The following is a 10,821-nucleotide window of genomic DNA, read 5'->3' as shown; positions in this document are numbered from 1 at the left end:
ATTATTTTCCTTAAAAAAATGACATGCTCCTATAAACTTGTTTTATGGTGAAAAATGATATGTTGCCACATTTTATTTTGTGGTGAAAAGTGGCAACTTGCAACAAATTTTATTTTATGAAAAAAATTATTTATTTTCTATAAAATTAAATTTTATAGTTAAAATTAATTGCTCACAGACTTATAACAATGAACTCGCCACAAATAATTTTTTTGTGGAAAAAAATATCATACCACAAAATACTCTCTTTTAATCACAAATTAATTTATGATAAAACCTCATAATTGTAGTGTCTATCATTTTTATCCTGGAAATCTTGGCATGAGAAGGGAATCGTTGCAATAGTCTTTATGTTCTTGGTTTTTACTTCACCTTGTAATTACTCTATAGAAGAGGTGAGATTCACTACTACAAAAAACTAATATAATGACGCTTCATATCTTGGCGCTTATTAAAAGTGTCAATATTTAAAAGAAAAATGGATTAATATTGGCGTTTTAGGAACAATGGCGCTTTTTAAATATTATAATGACGTTTCTATTACTTGGTGTCTATTCCGTGACACTTTTTAAGAGCGTCATGGTAGGAGCTTGTATTATGAACAACCTTGACACTTGTTAGAAGAGTCATTTTATTTTCTCCTATATAAATCCCTTGTTTCTTTTAAACCCTCAAACCCTGATAGCCATAAAAAAAAAAAAAAAAAAAAAAAAAAAAAAAAAAAAAAACTTAGGGCACATACCCACATTGGCAACCCACCACTATTGCCACGGAAGGTGACTCCCCTCCCAATGCCTTTACCTTCTATGCTGCTATCTTTCTCTCTCCCATCCTCCATTCATCATGTCATTTCTTCAATTCCTTTTTCCAGTCCTCCATTCATCACGTCATCTCTTCGATTACCAAAGAAATTACAAGATCTTGCTGGGGGGGGCTGCTTCCAATGAGCTCGATCTCACCAAGGCTACACAATTGTATTGTGAGAACACCGAAAGTGACTTTAATTTGGATGAGGTTTATTTTTTGCCTTTTTATTTTATTTTCTTTCTTTTTTTTTAGTTTTGGATCTGGAGAAAACATAAATCATTTCTAACTAGTGTTAATTTCTCGTTGCTGTTCAAGGAGGATGATAATATAATACTATTGGCCAACCCCTTTCATTTGTCTCCGTTGAAGGCTTGAAGCCTCCATGAAACTAAAGGACTTTTTATTTATTTTTTTCAAATCCAAAGAAATTGGGAATTTCTAGGGTTCGATTTCGAATCTTCTCTGAAACCCTAATTTCGATTCTCTTTGTTGATTCCATGGCTTCTCGTAGGCGTATGCTTCTGAAGGTCATCATCCTCGGTGATAGCGGGTGAGTTTTCAAATCTCCGATCTGGTTGGTTTGTTTGCTTGTTCTCGGTTTGATTGGTGAGTATTTAGGAAAAGAAAGTGGAAGGAACTTTTGCATCTTTTTTATTATGTTGGATTGGTTTGGTTTTGTGAACAATGAGGTGTTTTTTTTTTTAATGTTATTTATCATTATCGTTATTATTATTATTTTTTCTTGAACTTGAATTTTTCCAAGAAATCATTTTTTTCATATCTATACTAGATAACAAATCATTTTTTTGGTTATGGAAAACACAAATCGTTTTACGTTTTTTTTAGTTTGCTTGATTTAGGGAAAACATAAATCATTTTTAAGTGGTGTTGATTTATTTATTTTTGTTATTTATCATTATCATTATTTTTTTTAAAAAAAATTAACTTGATTTTTTCCAAGGATTCATTTTTCGGATCTGTTCTGGAGAACAGTTATTAATAATAAGATAAGATAACAAAAAATGATTGAGTTGCATTTGGCATCTTGTAAAGGAATGAGGTGCTCTGCTCCTAAAATAAAGAAAATAGATCCAGTTCTTTGCCCTAAGCCACCCATTAGGGTCCTTCCATGGCATCTCTCATAATTTTTTTTTTTTTAAATTTCTCCTTGTTTGTTTTATTTATTAGGAAAGGCCCATTTTTAACTGGTTGATTTATAAGCATCTAAAGTAGGTTTTTGATTCAAAATCAGGCCTCATCTTTTGGAAGCTCAAGCACAGTGGAGATATTTTAGCCTCCAAAATTTAGAAAAGATTGAGAATAATAGTGAGTACCTCATTTGTTAAATAATAAAAGTTACCCTTGGGATACCTTTACTTTTCTAGATCACTTACAATTTTTGCACAATACTACCTTAAAATTTTTGGTTTATTTGTTATGTTATACAAGATAATTTTAAATTACAAGGTTGCTGGTGAGAATGGTACAACTAACTGGCTCTTAGATTAGTTTCTCATCTTAAATTGCCTCAGCCACCACCAATTGCTACAGTGCCATTAGGAATAGGAAATAAATTCCCATTTTCATTTGGTTAGGTAGGATGCAATGTTTAGTGGTCATTAGTTTGATTATAGCATAAACTAATGCTTGTTATGGTTTAACTTCCTAAAAATACTAAAAAAATTAAAAAAATTCCCAAACTATATTTTTGTTTTTCTTCATGCAATTGTGCTATTTGGAGTTGCTTAAGTTTTTTTATTGAATCAAGATTTTTCTATCTAGAAATTTATTCATTTCTTTAAATCAACTATGTATATATTTCAGCAATCCTTATCTTGAGAAATGATGTCTTATAATGGGAATATGATTGCTACTAGAAGCATTGGTTAAATAAGCATAACATGCAGCTGTCTAATTCACAGGGAAAGAAAAAGCCTGGCTCAAATTGTCAATTTATGGAGTCATTCTTAGATGAAGTGAGAATGGCAAGGGAAATGAATATTGGCAGGTATTGTTTTCTTGTCATTTTTAGCTTAGACTTAATGAAATGTAAACATGGATATAAATGGTTCGGTATCACTAATAGGATATTGCACCTTATAGTCTAGCATTAATTCTTGCAACTCTTTAACTCTTTTGCTTAAGTACTCTTTGTTGGAAGTCTCATTTTTTTTTTTTTTTTGCTTTTCTTGCTTCATGTATTTCATAGTTAAATGAGCTAAATAGATAAATTTTGTATAAAATATAACTTAGATCTGACAATATCTTCTAACATATCTTGATCACATTTTACACATGATATGTAAATATCTGAGATACTAAAGGAAAATGTATTTGGGTTATCAAAGAACACTTGGTGATAATGTTGTGCTAAAATGACTATATTATCATCTTTAGTAACTAAACTCTTTCGCTAACAGTCCTGCCAGATTGAAAAACCTAAAATAGGGTGCATTTTTTAAGACTTTTCAATATGTTAGAGAGGTTTTTGGATTTTGTGCAAAACAGAAAAATTATAGTATTTTCTATTATTTTTAAAATGAGACAAGTCCCAACTTGATTCAATACTGGATCAAATTTATATGAAAATTTAAATCTATTGGTATAGATGAAGACAACTATGCTGAAATTTTTTTTGTTTTGAATGAACTCTTTTTGGGATTGATTTCTTAACCCTTGTTCTTGCTATATTTGAATCCATATATTTTTTTTATTTGAATCCTTTGGAATATAGTTTCCATATTGGTATTATTTTAAAACTTTCATGGTCAAGTAAAAATTTTGAAAAATCATTCTTTTAGGACTCATCAAATTTTGGTTATTGAATTTCAAGGATATGGTGACTTATGCTTCACCATACTGAGCAATAAAGCCCATTAAACATGTGGACTTAAAAATTTTATCTATTACTGAAAGGGCCTACTTTCTTCGGGATTAAGTTCCAAATCTTGGTAGGTTGGGATACAAATATTTTAAATAAGATAGAATTCTATTTGTACTATAACTTTATGATTTAATTATTTACTTTTATAATTACATAAGATTTTTATGATATCTTCAATCAAGCAATGTCATGTTTCTTGGTTTTGTTAAAATAAAATATAAAAATAAGTCTATACTTCCTATCTTAGGATTTTTATCATACCTCATCTAGTAAATTACAAGCTCCTCTTATTATCAAAATAAACAAAAATCAAAGGAACTAGTAAAAAATAAAAAGTAGTCAAATAAATAAAAATAATAAAAATATAAGAAATTAAAAATAAAATTTAATAATAACATAATGATAATGTGATGGTTTTCATCATGTTTGGACCTTGGTATTTTTATTTATTGTGCATTATAGGACTTATTCTTGTATTCGGTAGTGCTTTAAGAGTTCACCATTAAATGTCCATACGAAGCAATCCTAACTCATATATACACTTTATAATAAGTGTTTGATGCATATTTATTCACTTAGAGTCTATGAGTTTATTAAAGATTTAATTTAACTGCTAACTTATAATAAAAATACAATATTTTATCCCATAAAAACATAATTTATTTCTTCTATGTTGTTGAATAAAAAATCAAACTTTTTTAAAATTTTTAAGTACATTTTTTTCCTTATTTTGGGGAAAGCATAATATGTTAGTTGAAATTGTAGTTCAGGGTATTTTGTTGATAGAGTACGAATTTATTTATTTAGTTTCAACTCATTGGTCTCATTAATGAAATGTTTTGTATGTCTAGTTTTACTTTGATGAATTCTTTTATGAGGTCTTTTTTGAAGTAATGCTCTAAAGGTGCAACATCGAGACGACAATATATATTTTTGTCTACATTAGAATAATCTGTTATATTTTATTTTGAAAACACTTCATAATGTAATTTTTTTTTTCGTATAATGAAATTTTTTTTTTTTCGTATAATGAATTGAAAAGAGAATCCATGTATGTAAGAGGCTAAGGGATTATTCATGTAAGCAAAATTGATAACCTTAATTAATTTTGTGAAGGTTATAATTTCATTTATGTTTATTATTTATTGTATGTATATATAATTTAGATGTTTTCTACTTTTCCTTATTTTTATTTACAGGTTGCAAAGGAAACTTGTTTTCTAAAAGAAGAGAAACCATTGTGTTAAAGAAGATGAAGTCAAAAACCATGAAGATTACATCAGTGAAGAACTCATTAGGAGGTGGAACTATGCTTTTAAAGATTATGGTTTATTTTAGTAGTCTTGGTACCAATGTTTGTTCTTATGTTAGAATTAGAAATTCTTATTGAAATATTTTGATATAATTAACAAGTTTATGTGTAATTAATATATATATATATATATATATATATATAGGTGGGTACATTAACTGTTTAAACTAGGTTCATGTATATCAATATTTAGATATATTTTAATTAATTAAATTCGATTTTATTTTATCGGTTGTAATTGTTTTTTTAATTTAATTATATAAGAAATCAACTATTTTAATAACGGAATCAAAATATTATTTTTTAATAGAAATTGTTCAAAGATGACGTTTTTATAAGCATCATTGTTAACATGAAATAAAGAAGACGTTTTTAAAAATGTCATTAATAAGATTAAATCAAAGATGGCATTTGCACAAGTGTCAAGAGTGATAATTTTATAAAATTTATTTCAATAAAAATGTTCAAAGATGATGCTTTAACAAGTGTCATTGTTGACATTATTCAAGGATGACACTTCTTAAAGCGCCATTGAAAGCATTAATAAAATATGGCGCTTCTTGAAAGTGTCATTGTTAATTGTAACATTTAATGACAGGGGCAGATATGACGCTTCGAGGAAGCGTCATCTTTTACCTTTCTTAACGCTTAAAAAACGTCATTATTTCACTTTTTTCTTGTAGTGATTGGTCATAAGGAAAGCCAATAGGTGCGTTCAATGTATAAACTAATCCCTTGTCCATTTTAAGAGGTATAGAAAATCAAATATTTAGATATTCAATCCATTAATAGATGGAACCCTTATTGATATAGTCCATTGTTACTTTTGTACATGGCGGTTGGTGTTCTTCTCTTAAGTCATACAAATCAAATAGATATTAAGTTCAAGGGACCACACCACCTAATAATATAGACTACACATTCAAAGAAAAGAATTGACTATTCATATTGATAGATTTTTGGAGCTATGGCTTACCAATAGGAAACTAGATTGATTGTGATGTTTGAAAGAAATTATTCCAAGTCTTATAAGAGGGAAAAAGAGAAGATAAGGAGACTTGGAAAGCACTTATGGATTGATGCTCTTACAACAGTTGTAGTTATCTTCTTCTATATATTCTCCTTTTTAAGAATCTCCATAACAATAGGCACCATAATTGTGAATTAACTTATTAGATATGGTGAGACCATCACTTTAGTTAATGGGAGCTTTGAACTTGGTTTCTACCGTACAAATAATTCCAAGAACCGATACTTGGGGATGTTGTACAAGAAATGGTCTAATAAGCCTGTGGTATGGTTGCCAATAGGGGAAAATCCACAAAAGCATTCATTAGAAGTTTGATAGTCACTCATCTGGGAATTCTTGTTGTTATCAACTATACTAATATAATTCTTTAGAATTCTAATTCATCATGTTCTACATAGGATTAAATGCTCAACTTTTGGAATTTGGAAATTTTGTTATGAAAATGGTGATGAAAGTGACCTAAAAAACTTCTACTAGGAATGAAGTTTCAAAAGAACAAAGTAACAAACCTAGATCTGTAGGTGTCATCATGGAAGAGTGTTGATGACCCTTTTAAACATAATTTTTCTTATGGGATTATTCTAGTTGATTTCCATAACTACTTATGAGGAATGTTTTAGTTGTACATTTTGGTGTTGGACCATAGAATGGTATTCAATAGTCCCTTATGCATGAATTGTTTATTTGAGTAGATATACCCATATCACTTGCATTGTACATGACTTAGGTACATTAAGAATTGCACAAAGGATATAAGTCATGGATTCCTTACAAGATGATAAGTTGTTCATAATTGGTTATGGATTTGGGCAATCTAGTAGAGACTATAATATACTATCTACTAGAAGGGATAACTTGTCTTGGCTATTAAGGTTGATTTCCTATTGTAAGTATAGTAGTGTGTAGGATTACACATTGGATAGGACCTACGGTAAATTATGACATAACGTTATCAACTGTCATAATTCACTAAGTTATTAAAGGACTCTCAACCTTGATAACATATTGAGCTTGTGCCAAAATCAATAGGAGACTTTGACTTATGTGTGAGACCCTAATATAGTCATATATCCCCACAGATTGGACCATTGTTGATGAATGTTGATGACAATAGATATTCTTAATAAAGGTACTATGATATCTCATGAGATAAAGATAGTATCCCTTAGATGATTCAAAAGACATGTGATTAGGAAGACTTTGACCATAACAATTTTAGTGGATTTTGACAAATGCTCATTTGAGTTGGAGTATATCAATTGATCACATAATAGAAGGATATGTAACTTAAAGATTGGAAAGCTAATCTTGATAGGTTGATAGAATTACCTTGTTACATTATAAACACTAGTTCATGAATGGTTTGCATGAAATGGATGGTAGCTCATGGACTTGAACTTCACCTCACTATAGTTTCATAAGGTACTAGAGTGTAGTTGATTTTCTTTAATATAGTGTTGAATCAAATTCAAAATTAGATTTTTAGGGAGTTAGTATTTTCCTATCGGTCCTAGTGGTCCTTGCTCAAACTCCTAATTCATGGAAACATTTTATTTAAAGGATTTGAGTTTCTTGTTCGTAAGTTTGCATAAGGGCATTTTTGGTAAAAGTGCAAGGTTGCATTAGATCTTATGAGTCAACTTTGTAGATTGGGCTAAATTAATTAATTAATTGAAACCTAATAGGACTAATTAATTAATTATGACCCAAGTAAGTTGTATTAGGTAATCCAAGCTTAATTTAGCCTTAGGTCGCTTAAGTTCATAGAGAAACCTATAAATACCCCCTTAAGGGTTAAAACTTTAAAAAGTTTTTGTCATTTTGTCTTCCAACGAGCCACTAGAGAGAAACCTTAACCTCCTTTATGGAAGAAAAGAAAAGCCCACACTCTTCTCGTGCCTAGATTCGTGTGAGGCTAGATCGAGTGGAAGAACATCAGGTGGAAGAATATCGGGTAGATGAACTCTATGGCATTTTTGAGGACTTTATTGGATGGGAACAGATCTAAGAACATCTAGATTGCATGTATGATTTCAATATTCTCTAGATTTAATCATATAAGTTTTCAACACCACATTTTTCTATTTTGTTAGATCTAAAGAGCCTTAGTGATAAATACATGCACCCTACATGATTTAGGGCTAAGGAATGAAGCAATTTGGGGTTCCCAACAATCATCATTTCCATTAAACTTAGAATGGGTTTCCAAGTTGTTAGGGTCAAAGGTGATGTGGTGTAATGCCTTGGAGTTGGTTAACCAATTGTAAGGATTTGACCCACGAATTTGAGTGGTGTAATTAGCTTATGGTGCTTTAGGTGAATAGTACCCTCAAATTTGGTAGCAATATTTAGCATTGTGGCTAGGTTTCTCACAATTGACACATCATATTAGATTGAAGCTTGGAGTTTTAATGGTTCTGATTGTAGTTTTAACGTTCATGTCCATGGTCAAAAGTTCATGGTGCTTTTAGATTGACCATGCACCTTTGTTGTATGATCCCTTGCATGAGGATTGGTGGGCTACCTTGATCTTTGAGAGTAATTGGTAGTGAAAGATGAGTTGTTTCGAGTAAGCTTTTTTTTTTTTTTTCCTTTAAGGGAGCTTTCATGTTCAATCAAGGCATCAAGAAGCTCTTCAAAGGTCATGAGAACCTACGATTTCAAACTCTAGTGCAAACATCTTTGCACTCCCTTCTAAGAGCATGAAGAACATGAAGTTGAAGATCATCATCATTAATATGAGCATTGACAAGAGCCAATCCATCCATTGTGCACTATATGCATGTACTCGGTAATGGTTTTGTCTCCTTTATTTGGAAAGGTAAGCTTGTCCTTAAGATCCATGATTCGGATTTAGACCAATTAGCATACAAGGTTGCCAACTTGGTCCATGCTTGATTAGATATTGTGGCAGCAGAGATGAGAGATATAATGGCATGGGAAAGTGATGCAAAGATTGCCAATGGATATGGAAACATTCCCTCAAAGTACCCTAGTAGATCACATCCTATCAATAAGGAGTGGAATTGCGCCAAAACGGATAATTATTGGGAGTAAGTTTCAGCAACAATTATGCAGTGCCATTGATGGAGATTAACTTGTTGGGATTGGCAGTTCCAACGTTCACGACAACAACAGAGGGGGTGCTTACAAACATGGTTTTCAATGAGGCTATTTGAAGGACACACATGAAAAAAAACGGATTGCTCATGAGAGCTCACTGCTCCGATACCATAAGAGTGATGAAAATTGAAGACAATAAAATCCTATGCTTTTACATTAATGTCTTACAAATATATGACTGAAGTTTCGTTTGCAGGAAAAGAGAGTACGAGTGAAGTAACAATCAAACGGAAGGGAGGAAGGAAGAAACCAATTCTAATGAGTCATACCTCATTGCTCATGTTCCTATGCAAATAGGAATAATACAGAGGAGGAAGGAAATAATTTATAGTCCTAATCAAAGGAGGTGATTATGTGATGTTTTAATTATGATCAGTGTGTGAGCCGTTGATCGGTTGAGATGACTGTTTCTATATATCAATGTATGAGCTATTGGACGATTGAGAGGATTTTTATAAAAGGTAATTCTTTCCTTATAGTCCATTGCCTCTAAGAGATTTAAGGATGGGTGTTAGCTATTTCGCTCAGAGATAGAGATGCCCTTGTCAAATCACTATAAGATGTCATTGAAGGTTATATAGGAGTCTTGGTACTCGTGTGAGAACAAAGTAGTCCTCCCTGAATTCACTCTTGACTTGATTGGATGGTAAATGATCCCAATTATGGGGACTTGAATCGTGACACTCAAACTAAGAGGAGGGTGATGGAGTGAACCTAACGGCCTTTGTTGGCCTTTTCGATTTTTATTATATCACTTTTTGATTTTATACCGGAGCATAACCAACTTCCTTGCAGTTCTGATCGACTGTGATGACTTTGCTCAAAGCTTGATTTCAATATCTAAGGTCGCCACTAGTCTATACGCCCATATGACTTTATGTCCAAAGCTGGTAACAAGTCGCGTGAGGATAGTTCCAAAGTTGGGGAAAAAAAAAATAGAGAATCCAAATAACAATAGCCAGCAGGCGTGCCTTTTGGGCCAGTTAGTCAGTTCAAAAGTCTTCCTAGCACATCCTAATAACTCATGAAAGCAACTCTGGAAAAAATACTTCCAAATCTATCCTAGTTTTTGTCGACTAAGAAAGAGAAATTGGATTTGAAGTAAAAATCACTTCTTCAAAAGGTGATTTACTTTCTTTATATATATATATATATGCAAAAATCATTTCTTGAAGGGACAATTTCTAAAAATTCTTTCAAAATATATATAAGCTAAAATCGTCTCTTGAATACACGATTTCTCTTTATTATTACTTTTTATTTTAAGTTCTAAGTAAAAATAGTCCTTTCAAATTTCTAAAAAAAAATTTACAAAAAATTCATACTAAAATAGTCTCTTCAAAAGATAATTTTTATTTTTTTATTTATTTAAAAAAAATTATTGGCTATAGGAAATAAAATAAAATTAGGAGACGATTTCTTAAAAAAAAAAAAAAAAATTAATGGAAGAAATCTTCTCCAGACGATTTCAAAAGTTTAAAATTTTTCCATGTTTTATTATTTTTAATAATATTTTAACTAATAATATATTTTAATTATAAAATTATTATAAATATATGTATTATAAAATTAATTAATATTATGTTTATTATTATTGATATATTATTATAATTATAATATTTATAAAAGTATAAGTTATATTTATCATTTTATATTGATTAAAAA

The 10,821-nt window shown here is 30.5% G+C and overlaps 1 long non-coding RNA gene across 2 annotated transcripts; it reads left to right on the top strand.

Annotated features, from left to right (window-relative positions):
- The first annotated feature begins 707 nt into the window (after nt 1-707).
- Nucleotides 708-4,917, top strand: LOC117908784. Of its 2 annotated transcripts, none has more exons than XR_004650255.1 (4): nt 708-1,014; nt 1,319-1,357; nt 2,730-2,815; nt 4,891-4,917. It is a non-coding gene; the product is annotated as an uncharacterized LOC117908784 (long non-coding RNA). The 2 variants fall into 2 exon arrangements; XR_004650256.1 differs by having other exon boundaries at nt 1,123-1,357.
- Nucleotides 4,918-10,821: the final 5,904 nt, after the last annotated feature.

Source organism: Vitis riparia, chromosome 19 (genome assembly GCF_004353265.1).
Source record: "Vitis riparia cultivar Riparia Gloire de Montpellier isolate 1030 chromosome 19, EGFV_Vit.rip_1.0, whole genome shotgun sequence".
Lineage (NCBI taxonomy): Eukaryota > Viridiplantae > Streptophyta > Magnoliopsida > Vitales > Vitaceae > Vitis > Vitis riparia.
Note: the sequence above shows the minus strand (reverse complement) of the source record. Positions and strands in the feature narration are given on the sequence as shown.